Source organism: Ambystoma mexicanum, chromosome 7p (assembly GCF_040938575.1).
Source record: "Ambystoma mexicanum isolate Mex_15411 chromosome 7p, UKY_AmexF1_1, whole genome shotgun sequence".
In the NCBI taxonomy this organism is placed as follows: domain Eukaryota; kingdom Metazoa; phylum Chordata; class Amphibia; order Caudata; family Ambystomatidae; genus Ambystoma; species Ambystoma mexicanum.
Window position 1 is genome coordinate 860,380,733 of NC_090939.1, and position 21,951 is coordinate 860,402,683.

The 21,951-nt window shown below is 46.4% G+C and overlaps 1 protein-coding gene across 2 annotated transcripts in view; it reads left to right on the forward strand.

The window, feature by feature from the left end:
- Nucleotides 1–21,951, forward strand: part of TPP2 (tripeptidyl peptidase 2) — a 1,218,153-nt gene that overhangs the window by 746,369 nt on the left and 449,833 nt on the right. The window lies entirely within an intron of this gene.

Genomic DNA, 21,951 nt, shown 5'->3' on the forward strand with positions numbered 1-21,951 from the left:
GCTTTGAAGTTCAATCACTCATCAGCAGTTTAACTTCATTTGCGTCTCTTATCACAGGCGTTTTAACAATGTTCGTTCCAGCACCCGCCATACAATGTTGCTGCTTGCAACCTTGGCTTCAACACAGACCGATCTTGTATTGGTCTCCCCAACTCACCGGTTGTGGTGTTTTCACTGAAGCAGCTTTGTTTTTGGAGCCAAGGACAGTACCACAGTGGCGGGAGATTCTCCCCACCTTGATTACTGACGCGGGAGGGCCTGCTGTACTGCAGACACACAATGCAGGATTCTTCAGCCTGGTTTCTTTGTCTTGTGCTTTCTGTTCTCAAGGTTTTGTGAAAGTAATGGCTCCTTGTCGAAAAGGTCAAGGGAACTCCCTTCTTGCGACCACCTTCTGTTTCACCGTCTTTCTCCTCTTGTTACACTGCCATCTTGGAACTGCTGTTTCCTCATTTGCTTTGCCTCGCTCAGAGCGTGCTCTTGTGCTCTGCCTTTTATCCGTGTGGGGGTGGGGAAGTATAATGGAAGTCAGGTGTGCGTGATGATCAGTAATTGCCTGACCATTGTATTGGGATACGTCGGTTATATGGCTCAGGTGCAAGTCCGTTTTCTCCAGTAGTGGGCTGTCCGTGAGAAAGTGTTTGTGTTGTAAAAGGTGGGGGGGGGGGGGGGGGGGTGGTAAAGTTCCTACGTATCCTACTTGGTAGGATCGGGAAAAGGTGTTATAGAGTAGGGGATACCGCGTCTCACCATCCGGTATCCCAATCCCCCTCAACAAAGACCCCTCGCCCAGGTGGTCGACCCCCAGGAACTGGATCCAAAAGCAATGGCCGTGTCCTGGCCACCTTGATGACAGATCCCTGCAGACTAGCCGGTGAGACACCTTCTGGTTTCTGTCATCCTTGGGATCCCCAGGGGGGTGGTAGCTGCTCCTCCTGTTACTGAAACTCTATTTAAGACCCTATTTTGCATGCTGCATTTGCCGTTCATTAATTAACTTCTGTACTTTACCAGCATTAGCTGAGTGGCCCTTCCTGAACTACTCACCTTTGGAACACTTACACCACTACCAGAGACTTGGTACAGGCTAGGGCTGGACTTCTGAAGTTTTAGTATATGTTGCTAGGTTCCTTATGTTGGAGGTTCTGTGTATTATTGCTTACAATAGGTTCTCCCTGCTTTGGTGAATGCATGTATTGTTAACTGCTGGTCATTCTAAAGTAGTGTGTAACCCATAGGGGGTTATTGGACTGTGAGTTTTATATATACCAAGTTACACATGCCACAACACCACCTAGTAACCTTTTCTGAAAGTGAACCTCCAGTTCAGAGCCACGTCAACAAGGCATTGTGGATATGCAAATTAGCTCAAATACAAGCTTTTACTCGAGAAAATTGCTTTTGTCTAACAGGGCACTGCTGCTTTATACATAGCTTAATCAACCCAAGACAGACATTTCTCAAGACTACAGACCATTACATACCTGGTTTCGCTCTTTTTGGAGATCATAATTGTAGTAGTCTGATAGACCAAGGCAATTTTCTAGAGCAACAGGGTTGCATTTGAGCTAATTTTCATTCCAATAATGCCTTGCTGATGTGGCTCTGAACTGGAGGTGCACTTCAAGCGATGGTAAGTTGATGGCGTTGTGGCATGTGTGACTTGGCTCCTATGGAATATTGTACTTTCACCAGAATTGATTGTCTTCATAGGCAAATCCCATCTCGCACATATAGAATCGGCACAATACTTGGGCAGATCGGTTTCAGACCAGTCCTCTTAGAATGGAAGATGCAGGGACCCAGACCCCCATCCCGCAGTGGTGCATGCCTACAGATGCACTTACAGACTGGGCTTTCAGAGAGGATCTGAAAAACAAACTAGATGAATACATTGAAAGGAATGTGGGTAGCGTCAAAACCTGGGGAACAGTATGGGAGGCGCTGAAAGTAGTGGTGAGGGGGCGGTCAAAGCTAGTGCAGGTGGCATTAAGAAAGCACTGAGAACGGACCTGGAGCGCTGGGAGAAAGAGATCCAGCACATGGAGGCTGACGCCCAGGGAACCAGTCGGGCGGAACTGAAATGAGCAGAAACTAGACGCAGCTGCCAGGAGGCCTCGGGGTGACTGTCAAAATGTGATTACATTGCAAAAACCACCAGGGCACACACGGAGGGAGATGGGCCAGGTAGACTATTGTCGTGGCTGTGCAGGAAAGAGCACCCAAGACATTTAACCGCAGAGCTTAAAGATGCCACAGCCACAATCCAGCGATTAATGATACCTTCATGGAATTCTATTCCTGCCTACACGGCCATGACACTATGGTTCCCCAAGAAGATTTATTGGGTACCTCAAAAGAAATGGGATTGCCCAAAATAGGTAAAACACAATGTGAGATGCTAGAAAGAGAAATTACAGCCGAGTATGTGAACGAGGCAATTAAGTCACTGGCCACCAGCAAGACTCCTGGTATTGACAAACTTCCACCTCGGAGTTCTATAAGGCCTTTGCATGGACCCTGACCCCAGTCCTACATCAGGTATTTAAGGAAGCGTACGACAAAGGGATATTACTGGAGAGCATGAGGGAAACACTACTGATCCCAATCCTCAAACCAGGAAAAGCTACAGACGAGTGAGACTCGTACCACCCACAAGCGAAGTTAAACAGACGTCAAGATATTGAACAACCATACTTGAAAAGCGACTATCTGGGTTGTTAGAGACATAGTGCACAAGGACCAAAATGGTTTCATACCTGGTCGTAGCATGGCCGAAAACCTGCAGAGATTACAACATCATATGTCACAAACGATAGACACGCAGGCACACTACGCAATAATCTTGTTAGACGCTATAAAGGGGTTTGATTCGATATACTGGGAATGGTTACTCGCAGTACTGGAGGAATTTGGATTTGGGGAATACTTTATCAGGTGGATAAAGAGACTAGATACCGTGCCAGTGGCGAGGGTTAAGTGGGGAAGGGTAGTGTCACCATGCTCGGATATTCAGAGAGGAACGAGACAAGGATACCCACTATCGCCCATGTTATAGGTACTGGGACTGGAACCAATAGCAGTTTACTTTAGAAAACAGTTCCCTGAGGTGGGAATTTGGGTTGGAGGAACTAACCCCTTGATTTCATTACATGCGGACGATGTACTACTGTACTTGAAAGATCCTCTTCTAAGTGTGCCGGTAGCATTGGAGGTGCTAGGTAACCAAGCACAGGTGTCATGAATCTGCTTTAGCAGGGAGAAATCTTGCATATTCCCGCTGGCGGGATTGAGGGGAAAGTGTGGAAGACCTGCCAAAGGTAGGACTACAGTGCCAGCCAGTTGTATTTAAATACCTAGGAGTAACCATTAGAGACACACCTGGGTTGATGCACAAGAGTAATACTGCAACTGTGGTGAAAGGCACACGGACATCCATGAGGTTCTGGTCTAGACTTCCACTATCTATAATAGGCAGCACGGCCATCACCAAGATTATATTGCTGCGATTTCTATGCTACTTTCGCAATGTGCACTGCTATATCCAGGCCTCATTCTTTCGACTGTTAGAAGTACTCCTACAAGAGTTCCTTTGGAGTACCACAAGACACAAACTGTCGCTGGTCACACCGACTCTCCCCTACAGGGAGGGAGGGATACAATTGCCGGACTTGAAGAAATACTACCTAGCGTCCTAACTCGTCAGACCACACTATTACGACATCTAGTGGCTCTGGCATGGCTAAAACCAGTACTGTGGGTGCCACTGGACTGCTTGGGGAGCGCCCCCATTATTGTAGTACTGGGCAGGCAAGTATGGAACAGAATCAAAGTGCTTCTGCTGCTTGGGCTGAGACCCCGATTGCTGCTGATGTTTGTAAAGTTGACACAGATTTAACAGTGGTGAGATGCTGGGAAACGTGGGGTATCTACACTTGGGGTGATATGTACAAAGAGGGCAAATTCAGGAGGGTTGAATCATTGCGGGAAAAGGAGGGGTTGCTTGGGGGTCAGCTTTTATGGTACCAAAAGGTTAGGTGGCTAAAAAGAGATGGGATAAGTGGCCAGGAGAACCTGAGGCGGCCCCCTTACTGACCCTAATGTACAAGCTAAGCGACGGCTGGAAGCCGGTGTCCAGAATATAGTCCATTTGACAGATAGTCTCAATCCCAAGGGCATGTCTCTGAAGGCTAAGTGGGAGACTGACCTGGGTGGAGATATAACTGAGAAGGAATGGGAGAGAGCACTGATGTACCCCCGCAAAGTGCCTAGAAACTCTAGATTTCAATTGATTCAGCGTAATGTCTTATACCGCACATATGGCTCAGCGCAGGCTGGCTAAATTCAACAGTACCACTAGCCCAGTATGCCCTTGGTGCAGCATGGGAAAAGCAGGAGTAATGCGGTACAAGTGGACACCGAAGGAATGCTTACTAGGAATCTACCCCAGAATGAGTAAAGTGAAGCATGTGGTCAAGTTTATGGATATGGTATGCATACTGGCCAAACGATCTATTGCCATGGCATGGAAGTCGCAATATGTGAGATGGCATAGGGTGTTTGAACGCTGGGCTGAGGCAGAAACCAGGATATGGGGGAGGGGGTATCCAGAGCTGATGCCAGTGCTAGTGTTGCGTATGACACCTGGAAAACTTTGGTATTGGACATGTTCCACCCATCTGATGACAAACCCCCTTGAACACACGCAAACCCACAAAGGGGTTCCATCGAATACTATAGAAATCATTATACGAGCGTAGCTTCCCAGAAACTACCACCCACGCAGGAGTGGAGACTGTTATCCACCATACCCCCAAGCAACCAAGCCAAGAAGTGACGCTAGATGCACCCCACTGTCCAATATGTGAAGACGGTTCTTGTTTGTTAATGTGTTATTATGTTATTGTAAACGGCTATTGCTAATACTGAAAACAGCGGCAAAGTGAATGACTTGTACTACAATATCTGTTATATAAATGCCAATAAAAACATATTAAAATAAAAAAATAAATGGAATATTGTACTTTTACATTTCTATTCATAGGGTTTTGTCAAGCCTATTTAACCCCGCCCTAATTTTGCTGGTGTGTGTAATAAAGTACTTTTACTCATCTTGAAATATCTAACTTGTGACCTTGTGTAGTATTGTAATATATTATTTGTATAGCTCACCTATGTGGGTCTTTTCCTTATCAAGTCCAAGTGTTAACTGTATTAAACAGTGTCTCCTTTCTCTTTAGTTCAGTCTTGTTGCTTGGTCAACACTATAAAGAGTGGCTTTGCTCAACTGGGTTGAGTTACCTTGCTATAACCCTAGGTTGGCTTTTCCAAGTCCTATCCCAGGTAGTCACTTTGGAAAACCAAAGGATTGGTCAGGATTGACAGAAGAACAAAACGTTTGGGGTTCCATAGATGTCTGTAGGGGGACAGCAGCAACAAGAAAATCCTCCCGAATCGTCACCTTTGATGTCTTCAATTTAAAGGCTTCTTGTTGACGATCTTCGGTTTGGATCTCTTCTGCTGGCATCTTCCATTTATTGCCAGCCTTGCCTTGCTTGCAGCTCCTCCTGATAATGTAATAGTATTTATAGAGCACTAAGGCCTGAAGAAATCTAGGCGCTAGGCATACGGGTGAGGGACCCTCAAGTCAACAGAAAGGAACAAGAAAACTCTGATATGTGTTTAAAGATTTACGGAAGCTAAGATAATCAACCATTTCCCAAAGCTGAAACCTGAGAGAACTCCACATAGACAAATGATGCATTGAACAATGTGCAATGCACAAAATCTTAAATATAATGCGATTGTTCACCGGGAGCCAATGAGTCTTCTGTAAGAGACTGAGACTGGGAGAGTTGTGGCTCCAAGAGCCAGATGGGCTGTAGCATTTTGTAATTGCTGCAGCCGCTGAATCAGGAAGGCCGGCTGACCCAAGTAGCTTTCATTGCAATAGTCCAAGATTGATGCATACACCACCTTAGCACGAGACTCGGATGACAAAAAAGGCAATGTTTATTTAAGAATTTCAATTTAAGAAAGCCTGTGTGACACACGGATGAAATTTGCAAATCCCGAGGGCCTGAAGGGAGAAGTTTGACACCAAGACTCTTAACTGATTTACTAGGCTTGGGACAAGGGCACAGAGAGGCTGGCCAGTAGAAGCGGAGTCAACTACCAAGTTCTCTGTTTTATCCCCATTTAACTTAAGCCAATTTGTGGCCATCCAATCCCCAATTGCAGCCAGGCAAATGCATCATCTATGTAGACTTCGACTGCAAGCAACTTTGGGGACTCCCATCAGGGACTCTGGTTAGATGGTTCCTTTCCATCACTCTGAACACTCACCTGGTCATCCACACCATTCATTGTCTTTTCCATATGTTGAACAGCGTGCTAGTCTTCATTTCCCCCTCTCCTGTCAATCTCTCAAACTGGCCCGTTGATGGTTTATCTCTCTCCCCCTCCCTCCTTCCTACCATTCGGTCCCTTACACTGCTACTGCTGCTCCCCCCCTCTGTGTTGCTGCTGCTTCCCCCCCTCTGTGTTGCTGCTGCTTCCCCCCCTCTGTGTTGCTGCTGCTTCCCCCCCTCTGTGTTGCTGCTGCTTCCCCCTCTGTGTTGCTGCTTCCCCCCTTTGTGTTGCTGCTGCTCCCCCCCTCTGTGTTGCTGCTGCTCCCCCCCTCTGTGTCGCTCCTGCTCTCCCCCCACCTCTGTGTCGCTCCTGCTCCCCCCCTCTGCGTCGCTCCTGCTCTTCCCCCCCCCCTCTGTGTCGCTCCTCCTTTTGCTGCCCCCTCTGCGAGCTGCTGCTTTTGCTGCCCACCTCTTGGGCACTGCGGTGCTTGCTCCCTCCTCTGGGCTAATTCTAGTACTCCCCTTCTGCACTACTACACACCACCTTCTCCTTTGTCCATTGGTTCTCCCCTGCTGGTTCCGTGGTCAGTTAACCACAGTCTTCCCCCTCCCGGGAAGTGTTAAATCTGCAGAATACTTAAAAGGGTATCTAAGCCCAATCGCTCTCTCGAATGCCCAACAAAATCTGTCGATGGTGGCCTGCTACAGTGAAAGATCAAATTTGCATGAAAGTTCCTCGTCTCCATGAAATTAAATTTTCCAGGGAGCTGCTTCGAGGTTTGGTTGTTGGCGAGTGGTTCTTAGTTATGGTTTGGATTGCAGTGTTTCTGCATATGCACAGACACTTGCAGCCTGTTGTGCTGCTTCGATCAGAGGTTTCTTCTGATGTTGCTTGTTGGCTCCTGTAGACTGCTCTTTTGCTGGTTGACTGCTAGGGATGTAGTTGTGCTGCTCCTATTTATTTATTTATTTATTTTTAAACTGGCCAGCATTTTGCAACAGAGGAATCTGATGATCAACAGTGGTATTATTGACCAGCATGATGGCACATAAAGAAGGGGTTCTGTGTTCTTTTGCCAACAGTAATTACGTTGTGGTACTTTGTCACAAAGTAATGACTTCAAATTGTGCTCATCAAATGTTTCTTTTTCAATTTCAGAGGGGCAGCCATGCACCTCTTGCCCCTTTGTTACTGCCTCTGCCCCAAACCTCTCCCCACCTCCTTTTTACGCCATACCCCGCAATTCCCAAACAAATTATATGTAGTAATTACTGTCGGCAAACCAAGGAAGGGTCAGGGACTAGGGCACTCCAAACTTCCACCTTTCCCGTCTAGTGCAGGACTGGATCAAGCAGCAACTCCGGGAATCATATCATATAGGTGAGCACGTGTGAGAGGGGAGCGCATGCTTGATGGGTTGGGCACCCCCCTGGGGCCGCACGCTGTCCCATCAGATCACCCTCCTTTCTGCATGAACATCGCGTGTATGATGTGTGCCCACCCATCCCCCTTCCACATCCCTCCCCCCGGTGAAAACCTGAAGAGCGACAACATTTAACCCATCCTCTTTTATAAACAGGCAAGTCAGGGCTTTGCTTCCTCCAGAACCAACAAAATCACTCTCAAGACTTTGCTAACCAATTGGTGGACAGAGGCCCCCCCCCCTGCGAAAGTAGCACTTTCTAGCACAAAAACCTGTTGAGGAGCCCATAAGTGCTATTGCATCCCACCGCCCTACTATGGGCAACCCAAAAAGACAGGTGAAAATACTTCAATTTCCCCAGATTCGAACAGACACCCCCTCCCCCTGTTGAAATGCCAGGCCCATCCCAACTAGATGTGTCAGCCCTGAACCAAACCGTGTAGGCCCTTAAAAACAGCACTGATAACCTGAGGGCTAAAATTGATGCTCTGACCTGCAAAGTTGATGTCTCTGCAGTCCATATCGATAAACTTTGCAGCCATATGACTGAGCGTAACAAGGGATCGGCGACTGGGAGGATAAAGTGGTGATCCTTCAATGTGAGGTGGCCACTCTTCAACAAACCATCAAGAATGTGGTAGCCAAGAATGATGACCTTGAAGGAAGGTCCAGGAGGAACAATATCCATATCACTGGGGTTGCTGAGTCCACCCCTGTCGACAATATGGAGACATTTGTTGAAAAGCTACTAGTGGGAATCTGCCGGTCATGAGCATGTTTATGGTGGAACGAGCGCATAGGTCCCTGGCCTCAAGACCTCCCCCATGGGCACCAGAGAGGGCTTTAATTGCAAGAATGTTTTGCTACCGGGACAGAGACATCCTACTCTGCTCTGCCAGAGAAAAGAGAGTTACGATGGGGCTCGGCAACCATTTGTCTTTTTCCTGACTTCAGCCCACATGTACAAGACCAAAGGAAAATATTTCAAGCCGTGAAAAATATCCTGAGAAGAAAGGAAACCTGGTACTCCATGCTATTTCCAGCCAAGCGCAGGGTAGTGCACATTGTCAAAGTATCCTTTTTTTTTTTATATCCCCGGAGACCGCTTAATGTATTGCAAGAGATATTCCAGACCCGAGGGGGTCACCCACTAGAGACTGTGGAAATCGAAGACGATGAGGGGACTCCCACTATAGACTGTGGGGGATCAACACTGTGTTCCGCGACTATTATGAGAGACTATGTACCTCTCAAACGTCGGTGGGTCACCACTCAGTAGTGCAATATTTGGATAGAATAGCCATGGGTTGGTTGGACCCGGCCATAGGGTCGGCCTTAAACGACCCCCCGCCCCCTCCGATGAGGAGTTCCACAAAAGTTGGACAAACGGCATGAGCTTATGCGAGAGGAGAGAAGCCCAGTATGCAAGAACTCTCCTGGAAAGTTGTATATCACTAGACTACTGGGCCCCTTCAGATCTTATATGAATAGAGATGGAGGGGACACAACTTGAGCATTCCTCCAGCGTGCGTGAGAAATAGAAGGTATGTTTTTCCCCCCCCCGTTTTCTGCAGAGTGGATCGTTCCTTGGTAAATAGATTTACTGTATATGTATGTTCAGCCTTGTTGCCCTGTACAGTCTTGACATGTTTTTGGGCAGGTGGGTGGGAGGGGGGGAGAACGACCACGATGGGATAGTTTATACTGTTAACTGTACTGTTGAAGTTAAAAAGTGAATAAAGAAAGTTACAAAAAAGTGTTTAAAACACTGGAAAGCAAGAGAAGCAGAACAGACAGAGGTTGAAAAGGAACTCCAAAGGTGCGTGCGCCAGAATCACCTGCGGGTATGAGTGAAAGTCAAACCTCCGTTTTTGAACCTTCATGGTACTGCTCAGAGGACACTCTGAGCAGTACCATGAAGGTTCAAAAACGGAGGTTTGAACCAATTCTTCTGGGCCACTCAATTTGTGAGTACCCCTTTGTGCGAAGTCTTTTTTTTTTTTTTTTTTTTTTTACTTGGTCGGAAATTGTTGGTACCTTCTAGTGGTAAAACACTGCTTACTTCGGTACTGGATGATGTTTTCAGACCAGCTGTGGTACCCAAGAGTTCTGTGGCCTGGTACCAACCTGATCAGGCTTTCAATACTCAAGGGTTGATATCAAATCCACTCATAACGCATGTTCAAATCCACTCATAACGCATGTTCAGTTCCATAAGATGATGGTGGGGTTCTACTAACTTGTCCTTTATTCCACCAGAGACAGGTGAGGTTATTACGAAACTGGACTTCTTGCAGCATATGAATAGCACCCTAGGCTTGGTACCATTCTGATTTAGAGGATTATGATCCATCTAAATGCTTATTGGTTCCAACAGACAAATTGTTTAGTATGTTGACAATTACCATGTCTTTGCCCGGTTCTTTTTTTTTTTGTTTTCTTTTCTTTTTTTCTCCAAGTACCCCAGGTTTGCAGCCAGATCCTCAGCTGTCAGCTTCTGCATTTGATGCATTTTCTTCACCTATCCTTATGGTTTCTTCATCTCACCATTTGGGACGTTGCTAGATGGCTAAATCAATAACCAGTTCTGTGCTAGGAACAATGTTGTCAGAACCCTTTGGAGAGGTCTTTGTACAAATAATAAAGCTAAATCGATCTCCAACTCTAGATGAGGGTCCTTTTGCATTTTATTACATTGCTTATTGCGCAAACCTAGCTCGAGAGAAGCAGAGCACTTTACAATGGGAGTATAGGCCATTGTTGTGCATGGCACTTTGTAGTGTAGTACTGTCGGTAAAGCCGAATGTGGCTCCAGTTGGCTTTTAGATCAGAACCACTCCCAAAGAGGTTTAGGGTAATGGATGATGCACCACTTCATTTTCTGTAGTAAGTGCCTCAAGCTCTAAAAAAAATCTTTAAAGCCATACTGCTTTGAAACTGTCCATCTGACAAACCTGACTCGGGGGACGACTTCAGTAAGCTTCCCATGTGTCCACTGCAACCCTTGCTATCGATGGAGCTGTTTCAGCATGGTCTAAACCGCACTAAAGCTCTCTATGGAAAGTGTAAGTCTCCCAAAGGGGGATCCCTTTGTGGTGATGTGCAACTTACCGGCAGTCTTCTGTAGTTACGGATGCATTGGGTGCAAAAGAGAAGGGTAAGAAATCATTTTTCAGTGCTGGAACATTTTTGGTCATTAATGTTTCCAGTGCCTCTCATTGGCTAACTTGGAAACTCTGCCTCCACTGCAGTGAAAAGGATAAAATCGTTGCGCATTGCGCTTTCGCGCTTGAGCTTTTGGAGCAAGTGGTCAAGTGTCTGCAGTTGTGCAGTTTGGCGGTGAGTGCAGGCAACATTATTTGATAAATTGCATAAGTAGCTTGCTGTAGATGATGATAGTTTTGTTGAGGATTCAGGGGGGCGGGAGGGTGTTTAAGATTCATGCAATGTAAAATGAGATCCTGATACTGATGATGGATGTATTGTTGGCCTCATACTTTGCATGTTCACTGGTAACTCAATAAAAAGAAATATTGGCAAAAAAGACAGTTTATCGATAGTGAGCGAAACCCACCGCACTGGTAAATTGGGTAACCCTGGCAAAACCGGTGTGGCTAACAATGATTCCTCAAGTCATATGGAAGTGAACATTACTAAATATTTCCCTGACACAAAGGAGGGTCAAAAGGGCCCGGGAGGTTCACTTGTCACCCTGGATAATGATATAAGCAGGGTGGCTGCAAGCACCTCAGCAGAGATTGACATTCTCAACTCTCTCTGTATCGCTCTACAAAATTCAATGCAGCGGTTATCAATGGAGGATGCCAAAAAATCAGATTGAGCTGCATGCTGACGTTGGTCTGCAGTTGGGTGAGCAGATTGTTTGGCCCTCAAATCTAAGACTGTCTTGCTCACTGTGGCTAACAGGGCTAGTGGACATAACTATAGTGGAGCAGAATGCCCCTAATCAAGTCAAATTATGTGGTGACCAGATAGAAGAAACAGTAGGAAATGAACATCATGTCGATGACACGTGGAGATAACTCGGTGAGTAACTGTTAGTAACGGAAACCTTAACTTTGCTTTCAATATCTAATTGAAAATGTGTACCAATCTGGTTAACGAATCCTGTAAACATACTGAGTAGTTGGAAAAACTGTATCAAAAGGCATTTTATGATCAACAGTAACTCTGAGGCTCCTAAGTGCACCAATAAGAAATACTGTAAGAACATAGTGAATCAAGTGAATGAAATTGTTGTGCTTGAAGAGATAGGTCTCACAAGAGCCAGTATATTAGAATTGACAATGGTAGAGCCTCTAACAACTTTGAGCAACCCAACCCTAATGCTGAGCTAGTTTATGATGTGGTGCTTACGTGAAAAGAGCAGAGAAAGCTGAGAAAAGCTCAGACTGCTAACAGAACTTATCAAGTAATTATTATTTATTTGTTTAGTTTCGTAAAAAACTTTACAAGATATTTGCTTTTACACAATCTTGCAACAATTACAATTTCAATAATTCAGTGTTTTAATCTCACAATTCAAATGATTTCATAAAATGTATAAAAGGTTTATAAAAGATGTCATCTGTCATTTTTTTATTTCTTTTTTTTTTTAAAACCTCCAAATATACTAGAACCTATTAGACACAAAACACACATAAAACAAAACTACGATTAAAAACATCCAAGTCTTGTCAATAGAAGAATACTTGTCTGTATTAGAAACTTCAGGATTTTCCCCCCATGTTTACACCCGGAAGGTGCTTTTTAATTATGTCCCATAACTGGTATAGGGCAATATGAACTCTTTGATTATCTGTGTTCTGACAATAACTCCAGAAATCGTCACTCTTAATAGCGTCATATTCATGGACTAGATGACCTAGGGATGTCGTATATTCACTGCCCAAAACGGCACATTCCGTCAAAATGTCTCACTGTCTCCATTTTTTTTTCTCCAGGATTCCTACATTATACAGCAGTACCTTTCTCTTTGGGGAAGCCCTAGCTGTGCCCCAATCAATGACAAAATTGGCAGCTGGTTGGTGCGCAGCTTCAGTCTAAAAAAACCATAGTCAAGCTTGGGCACTGCCTGAGATACTGTTGTGGCTTAAGATAGTTGTATATTAGTAGTGCCTCCAAGTGGATATCGTTACTAGCCCAGACCCACATTTTGATTTTCTTTTATAAAGACACGTTTTAGGGTTTTATAGGTGGTGCCCCTTCAATAGTCGGGGCACCAGCCTCTGAGGCTAAATAAGTTAATAGCCAATCCCTCGAAACTGTCTTTACTGCGGCCAGAGACCTCCAATAGATTAAGCAATTGTCTTTTAGGATTATCATGAATTTTCATGTGTAAGAGGCCTCGCCTCGTCAGCAGCTCTCGCCTGAGCGAGGTCAGTCCTAAATCCAATCTAATGTATTGTTATGGTGTAGCTGCCTTGAGCCTCAATCTGTTTCCAAAAACGGCCTTCCACTATATCCAACCAAGACAGATCCCTGACTGCCAGAGCCTCCAAGCCGCACAACACCATGGGGCAGAAGCATTGCTTGTATAATAAGATTCCATCAAAGGAAAACCCAGCTTTTTCTCTTGCAAAATGTATTATCAGCTGGGTCTTCCTTTTTGCTTTAATCTTCCTAGCTTCAAACCACACACCTGTATGTCTTGGTAATGCTCATATCAAGGCCCAAATACGGATAGGTATCCACATATTCCACTTTTTCCAAAGAGGTAATAAAAGTAGGTCTCTTCACTTTTTGTGCTGATATCACAAGGACGTTGGCCTTCTCCATGTTTATTTTTAACTTGTTTTCAATCGCATAGTTACATAATGCAGTGAACATGGCTTTAGCTCCAGAATAGGTGTAATTTAACAGGACAAAGTCATCATCATAAAGTAGGCATGTCACATGGCGTCCTCCAAACTTTGGGCAATACCCAAACGTTGGGACTAGCCAATCTGACAGGTCCGCTATGTATAAATTGTATAACAGCGGGCCAGGGTACATCCCTGTTTTACCCCCTTTCGTATCGCTACCAATGCAGTTACCATACCATCTTCTGTCAATCGTACCCCTGCCTGGTTGTGCTGATGAAGACCCTTCAAAATATTAGTGAGCCAAGACGGACATCCCCCTTTACTGAGCTTCCCCCAGAGTCTTGTTTGATCTACACCGTTGAGCGCTGCCTTGAAGTCCACAAAGGTTACATATAACATCTGACACCCCTCCACCCCCTCCCGTCAAGAGTCCAGGGCCCTGAGGTTATGGGTCATACTGGATCCAGCTCGGTAACCTGTCTGTGAAAAATGGAGAATCTTTGAGTCTTCCACCCATGTCTGCAGAGCTCCCAGAACAAATGAGGAGAATATTTTTCCTGTCACGTCAAGCATCGACAGCAGTCTGCAATTCCCCAGTAACATCCAATCTCCCCTTTTATAGACTGGAAGAAGTACAGCCTGCTGCCATGACTTGGGTATAGTGTGGGAGTGACAAACCTTGTCGAACAGTAGCATTCATAACCTAGCCCACTGTTCAGGGTTTTTCTTAAGAACCACATTAGCCAAGCCATTTGGCCCTGGAGCTTTTGAGTTTTTTTTAATTTTTTTTTATTTTGGGATATTTCAACACTAATTTTTTTGGTTATTATTATTTATTTATTTTCAAGATTTTCAGTAAACAAAATATACATCACCAAACATTCAAACAGAGTATCAAACATAACGCTCAGTGTTTCATAGGTACAGAAGCAAAAACAAAGTCCAAATCATGGATAAAAATTGAAACATTTCTGATAATACAAGACACATTTCGTATCAATCGCAATATAAGATACCTAATCCAAAATATTACAATTAATTTAAAAAATAAATAAGAATAAATAACACAACATAGAACATTACAAAGACATAAAGACCACACACAGACTACATAAAACACAACAAAAACAAAACAGGGGGAAAATCCTCAACTGATACACATAAATAAATCAGATGGTCGGATCCAATAGAAACAACTAATCCTCAGCTACACATTCACCATGTAGATCTGTAAATGGTTTCTAAAGATCTTGATACTTATTTTCCTTTCCTTGTCTCACAAACATCACCCGCTCAACGTTTGACAATACCAACAAATCATTAATCCAATTCTCTACTCTGGGCTTCTTTCTCGTCTTCCACACCATTAGTATTTGTTTCTTGAGTTTTTAAGTCTTAAGGATAGCATTTTTAATCATCTCTATACTAAACAACAAGTGCCAACCCTTCAGTCATATATTCTGGGCAGTAGTTATGGAACTGTTCACTAGTCCTATCCTCCAAAAACGACTTCCATACTATTTGCTGTATGGGATTAAAATGAGTTTCTCACCTCTCCCTTGGCTTTAGCCATCTTTGCCCATATCGTCCTCGGGCAATTACTCCGTAGGGCCTTAATCATATGTTGCCAGTTTTCATTACTGATGAAAAGTCTCCATAGTTTAAGTCATGATTGGTAATTCCTCCTGATTTGTCTTGTACGAGTAGCTAATTCCAAGCGAGCAAGCCCGTACCACGCAGCTTCCGGAGCTCTTTACGCATGGCACGCTTAGCATCTCGAATGGTGCCATCAAATCAGTAGATGGTTTTACTGCAAATGGCCTGATGTGTATTTTTAATACCACCTGACTTTCTGGTCCATTTATAAATCCAACTTTCCATCTCGTCGGCATTCATATTATTCAATATTTCCATATCGACCCCAAAAGATTCAATCAGAATAGCGTCAATCTTTAGTAAGTTATTTTCAGTCCATCGGACTGCATTACCAGCATGATTTACCATGATGTTCTTACACCCGCTTGGCCTGCCCCTGGGTTTGTAAGTTAAATTCTAGAGCCAATAGGTTATGGCCATTATGTTCTATTGGTATCACAGTGAATTTTTCTACCTTCTGAAGGCAAGCGTTCTTGCAGAACAGATAGTCCAGTGTGGCAACACTATTGTTCCCCTTCTAGGTGTATGCTCCCGGAATGTCACCCACCGTTCTTCCATTCAGCATCCACATCTCCCATTGACTTAGAAATGAGACCCATTTAGCTCCTTTAATATTACCTCTGCCTTGTTTCAAAACACTGCTCTGAAAGACATCATATGCCGCACAGCAGTTATCATCAATACATCTAGAGTTAAGGTCTCCTCCCACAATTATCAATTGCGACCCACCTACACCCTCTGATGTTAACAAGATATCTTCTATACTATTTTGAATTTCCTCTGTGCCCTCGGCTCCTGGCGGTGCATATAGATTTATAAGCAGCATCTTCCAGGCCGAGGGGCTAGCCTCTTGATCTACCTCCACCGCCATGAGTCTGCCATTCGCCGAATCGGCTATCACCTGGCTGGACCGAAATTTCTGACCCACGCCTATTCCTAAGCCTCTGTATAGTCTACCTCTTTTGTCCTAAATGGCACGTTCTTGATAGATGTGGAAGCCCTCCATTGACGGAGGACAATCGAGCTAAATCTCTTGTAACCTAAAAATGTCAAAAGATTTTAACTTTAACAGAAATCCGGCAGTATTTAATATATGACTGTACCCTTGTGTCCAACATACTAGCATCAACACTCAATTGGATGGCATGGCCCTATGTACATACATATCTTTATTCTTCATTGGTTCCCAAGTCATAGCTCTGTATTACGGTATCTCATCCCGCTAGGTCTGTATAGCCTCTTGCTTTGCCATATGATAGTCTTTGCCTATCTTCCCCTAACAAATCAGCCACCTTCTTCAATTTTAAATCCGCTTGTGCTGCGTTATAGTTTCCAGCACACTATGAACAGACCTGACACACTGTCAGTTTGAGCCCTACATTTATTACTGGCTGGGCATTAGCACACGATAATACCACAACTGTATTTGTAAAACTCATCCATGCCCGATTTGTTGTACTTCCATATTTGGGCAATTTGATCTTTGTCATTTCGTTGGTAGTAATAGTTGATAGCCATGGCATAGTGGACCAAAGTCTCAGCAGTGCTGATCGATTGAGGAAAGGACTGGCTTCAGAGGTGTGGATTTCATAGTCGTACTGATAAACCCAACTTTTATGGTCCCGGAGACGATTGCGTCAAACCTGTTTCCATCTCACAGACTCGGTACCCTTCTTGGTTCATACTCTTCCGGGGTACTGAGCGGCCAGATTGTCTACTAATTGGTGCTTTCGTCAAGTTAGGATCCCTTGATGGAATTTGCAGCCTAGATAGCCATCGTACTTGTCCTGGCTGAAGGTCACAGGCGTTATCTTGTCGATCTTCCATGCTCGAATCCCACACCCCTCTAGGCTTACTTTCCACTCTGGGGGCTGCGTCAGATATGCTCTGTGTACTCTGGCGTCTTATAGATGGTACGGCTAATTGAGGTCCATGTGGATTATGGGCGTCAGGTGTTTGAAAATGAAACCATTTGTCTAAAGGGCCATTCAATGTCGTTCCTTTTAGAGCCATCTTGCTGGATCCTAGTGATTTACCTTAGAGGGTTTTAATTCCTGCACTTTCGGTGTCTGTGAAGGGTGATGGTGCACATCACTCATGGGCTCATCAAAGGAGTGTTTAGATTCCGCCTGTATAGACTTATGTGGCACCCCATTTTGGTGGCATGTATCTGCACTGGGGGAAGCTGCCTCCATCATGGAGATCTCAGCACATAGGGCGTCACTGGCATCTTCCTCTGACACTGCCGCCATGTTTACAGAGTCTTGAGATCTACATAAAATGTCTGATTCATATGCCACCAAGATAGTGGGGGTCATTACGAGGTTGGAGGTAAGGGAAAAAGATGCCGTAAAGGATTACCGGCATCGCTTACCGCTCTGGGCTATTACGACCCGCCAACCTGTTAGTGGCATGGCCGCGGGCACGCAACCCTTCATGCCGGCAATAACGGCATGGCGTAAACAGGAGGACATCACAAGTCAGGCGCACATGCAAATACCGGCCTACTGAAGCCCGAAAAGTACCTTACCGGCATGGAGTAAATACCGGCATCGCGGACCACCCATAAACGGCCATGTGCAGTGTTCCCACTGCCACAGGTGCACACAATCAGCACAGGTGGAGGCAATATAGACTGGGCCAGCACAAAAGGAGCACGCCTCACCCCTTCCCACACCCAGTCACACACCAAAATGATTCCAATATCACTAGCAATGCTGGGGCTGGAGGACATGATTGCAGTGGAACTCCAGCAACAACAGGCAGCACAGAGGAGACGCAGGAGGTGAAGGAGGGTGAGGCAGGCCCAGCATGCCCCACCAGTGCAGCCAGTGGTACCACGCAGGCAGCCCCCAATCCCTCGCATCAGAGCCAGTCCATTCAACCTAAACCCTGAGCAGATCCACACCCTGTACCGTCTTGACTGGGACACCATCACCACCATTGTGGACGATACATGACAACATTGTCTGCCTCATTGAAATACGCACCGCCATCCCACTTCTACTGAAGGTAGTCTGTGCTCCACTTCCTGGCCACAGGCACCTACCAGCACACAGTGGGGCACATGCATGGCATATCACAGCCATTATTCTCACATTCGCTGAACCAAGTGATCGATGCCCTCCTGAAGCACACAGGCGACCACATTTTCCTACCACGGACATCCCAGGAGATCTCGAACACCAAAGTTGGTTTCTATTCACTGGCCGGCATCCCTGGTTGAATTGGCGCCATCGACTGCACCCATGTTGAATTGGTGGTCCCACATGCCATGGAGGCAGTGTACCGCAACCGTAAGTTATCCCACTTCATCAACGTGCAAATGGTATGTGACTCAAAAAAGATCATCACACATTGTTGTGCCAGATTTCCCGGATCTACCCATGATTCAATGATCTTCCGGAACTCCACGATACCACGCTACATGGAGCAACATGCAGGACAGAGATCCTGGCTTCTTGGTGAGTTGCATGTCAGGCTCATGGCATCGCAATGTGGGTAGGTGATTGGGGGGTGAGATGCATACTTCACCTGGCTGAGATGGGGGACTGGGGGAGAGATGCATACTTCACCTGGCTCAGAGTACCTGAGAGGGTGGACCATGCTCATACCCCAAAGCAGGCCAGACTTCACCTGACCCCAAAATGCATGACGTAAGATGCCCTACCGTGAAAATGAGCCATCAACATGTACACTGCACATAATCGGACCATAGCCCCACAACACAATAATGCAGTGACAGGCAGTTAGTATGGCTAATGCACAGCACCAAATACCATCATCAAGAAAGACAGTTCTCCATTACTGCATACAAAGGAGTCACATGAGGGCAGAATACATGAACACACCCCAACACCAACACAGAGGCCCACCAAAGCAGCATGCCCACATCTGTTGTGCAGAGTGAGATCATCATGAGTCTGCCATCAACGGTGACAGGATGAAAGCATACAATTGACCACACGGCACCCAGAACATGGCAACAGGCGTGGACTACCACAGTGCATGGGCACTCACAAGGAATAGGACACCCATGCACCCACTAGATGATGCCACGCACATCTGTCGATCTGATGAATACACACATTGCAGTAACGTCATGAGGCTCTATTCATGCATGGATATATGGGTGCCAACAGAAAATAAATGCATGCTATGGTGTCATTGATACAAGTTCCATATGATGTGATCACTTGCACATAACCATTCTTGCACACATGCAGGTGATGCAGGCTATCCCTTGAAGAGGTGGCTCCTTACCCCAGTCCAGAACCCGCAGAACAGGCACGAAGAGGACTACAATCGTGCGCATACACGTACCCGTGTGGTGATTGAGCAGACATTTGGCCTTTTGAAGGCACGGTTTCGCTGCCTCAGCAGGTCTGGTGGGGCACTCTTGTACGGGCATGAGAAGGTGGACAAGATCGTTATGGCATGTGTCATGCTACACAATATGTGCATCAGACGGAATGTGCCTCTGCCCCCTGACGCTGAACTGCAACCACCTGACGATGAGGATGAGGAGAGCGGAGATGGAGCTGCACTTCAGGGAGGCAGCGATGCACAGGAGGGACGTGCCATGCGTCAGACTTTGATAAACCAATGTTTCTAGCACACATGGATCGGGAGTGTGACATGGAGGTGGGACTCAGGGCACTGGGTGTGTCATGGACATGGACACTTGAGACTGTTCACCAATAAAGCACACGTACACAATAAACAATGTCCGCTCATTTGAAATTCTGATTTCACAACAGGTGTATTGAATAAATGTAACATTTTTAGTGCAGAAGCCCTCCACCCCACACACCCTCTCCCCCCACCCCCTCAACTTCCCCACACATGGTGTGCACTTGCATGCACCATTGTTCTTCAGGAGTCCGGATTGCCAGGCTGCACCTACACCCCTTTTCCACTGGCAGCATCGGGTGGACCCCTGTCTGACTTGCGCACATTCCGGACAGACCTACGCAGGGGGTTGGTCTGCCTGGAGCTGCTATTTGAGGAGGTCTCGAACCACCTGTGTGGGACGCAGGGCCTCTAATGCTGACCCCATTTGGGTGAGGACCTGCCTCACAGCTGCCATTTCACTACATATGTCCTTGCCAGTGGACTCAATGGCAGATTTGAGGGATGCTGTGCATTACCTCATTTCCTCCCTTGCCTGGCCACATCTTATGTGCTGGGTCAGCAGCCCTGACAGTTCCTCCGGGCGCTGTTGTATTGCCCTGATGCCCTCCTGCCTGTCCCGGACACTGGCGGATGTTGTTGGTGCATGCGGAATGGTTGGGCTCTCATGCATGCTCCCCATTGGGCTGAAGCTCCCTGGCTAGGACTCCACTGCGGACAGCTCTTGGCTGCTGGCATCCTGATTGCTGGGTGGGGAGTGTTGGGGTGATTGCTGGGGGCCTGTACCAGTAGGTGTTCCGGGTGTCGGTGTGTATAGTTTGTCATCAGACACAGCTGCCGTGGCAGCTGTCTCACCGGTACTGCTTGCAGTAGAAACTGTGCCTTCAGCCACTGGCTCCTGTGTGGAAGTGGCTTGTGGGGGTGCTGTGGTGGTGTCAGTGATGGAGAGTTGTGCTGTTGGATCCCGTGTTGTGTTGGGCTTGCCCAGTAGTCCAGGTTGCCCTCTTCCCCTGGATGTTGAGGGACGGTTTGCTGGCGCCATGCCCCTAGACCTCTTGGCTGGTGTTGCAGCGTCCTCCTTGGGGTCCTGGTCTTCACTCTCAGAATGTGTGCCTGTGGGGGACCAAGAGAGGGAGTCCATTAGTGATGGGTCTACATGCATCAGGCATGCATTGTGGTAGCTGCATTTCTGTGGAATGGCAGGTGATTGGCATTGGGGTAGTGACATACGGGTTGCTTGCCTTTTGGGTGGGTTATGCATGGATGCCTCTGGGATGAAACCTATATGGGGTGCATCATGCATGCGGACAAGATGGTGCTGTGCACTGCCTGTAGGCAGTCTTGCAAAAATGTGTCTGGTGGACCCTGCTTCCCATCATTGCACTGTCACTTCAGGGTGACATCGTCATGTAGTTCTTTACAGTGTTTCATTTGGGACACCTACCTGCATCAGCCGATGACGGGGCTCCACCCTCCATATTACCCACTCCTTCAATTGCCTCCATCCCAATGGTGCTTGCACAGATCTCCTCCCAGGGTTGCATCTTTATGGGGGAGGCCGCACCACCGCCTGTTGCCATCCCCAGGTTACGGTTGGCAGAGATGATGATCCGCACGCGTAAGCGCAGGTCGTCCCAGCGCTTCCGGACATCTTTAGCTGTGCGCGGGGTGGTGCCAACGGCACTCACTTTCTGCGCCACCTCCGCCCATATCTTTTTTGCGCTGCACTGCAGGTCGCTGCATGTTAGTAGAGAACACGACATCCGCATTTTCTGCCAGCGTCTCAGCCAGCATGTTGAGCTCCTCTTGTGAGAAGCGCTCCTTGCGCAAGCGCTCAGCACTTTTTTTTAAGGGCCTTGGGCATTGTGAAATACTGCAGGTATATGTTTGTACAGGTATGGTGGTGATATGGGTCCTGGTTACAGAGGATGGCAATGGATAGTGTTTTTAAAGGTGGCCGCCGTGCTCTTTCCCGTTCCTGTGCGATGACGCTACTTCCGAAGCCGCTTATTATGCTGGTGGCATAGATCGCGGTGGAGCAACCTGTGCTTCACGCAATGCAGG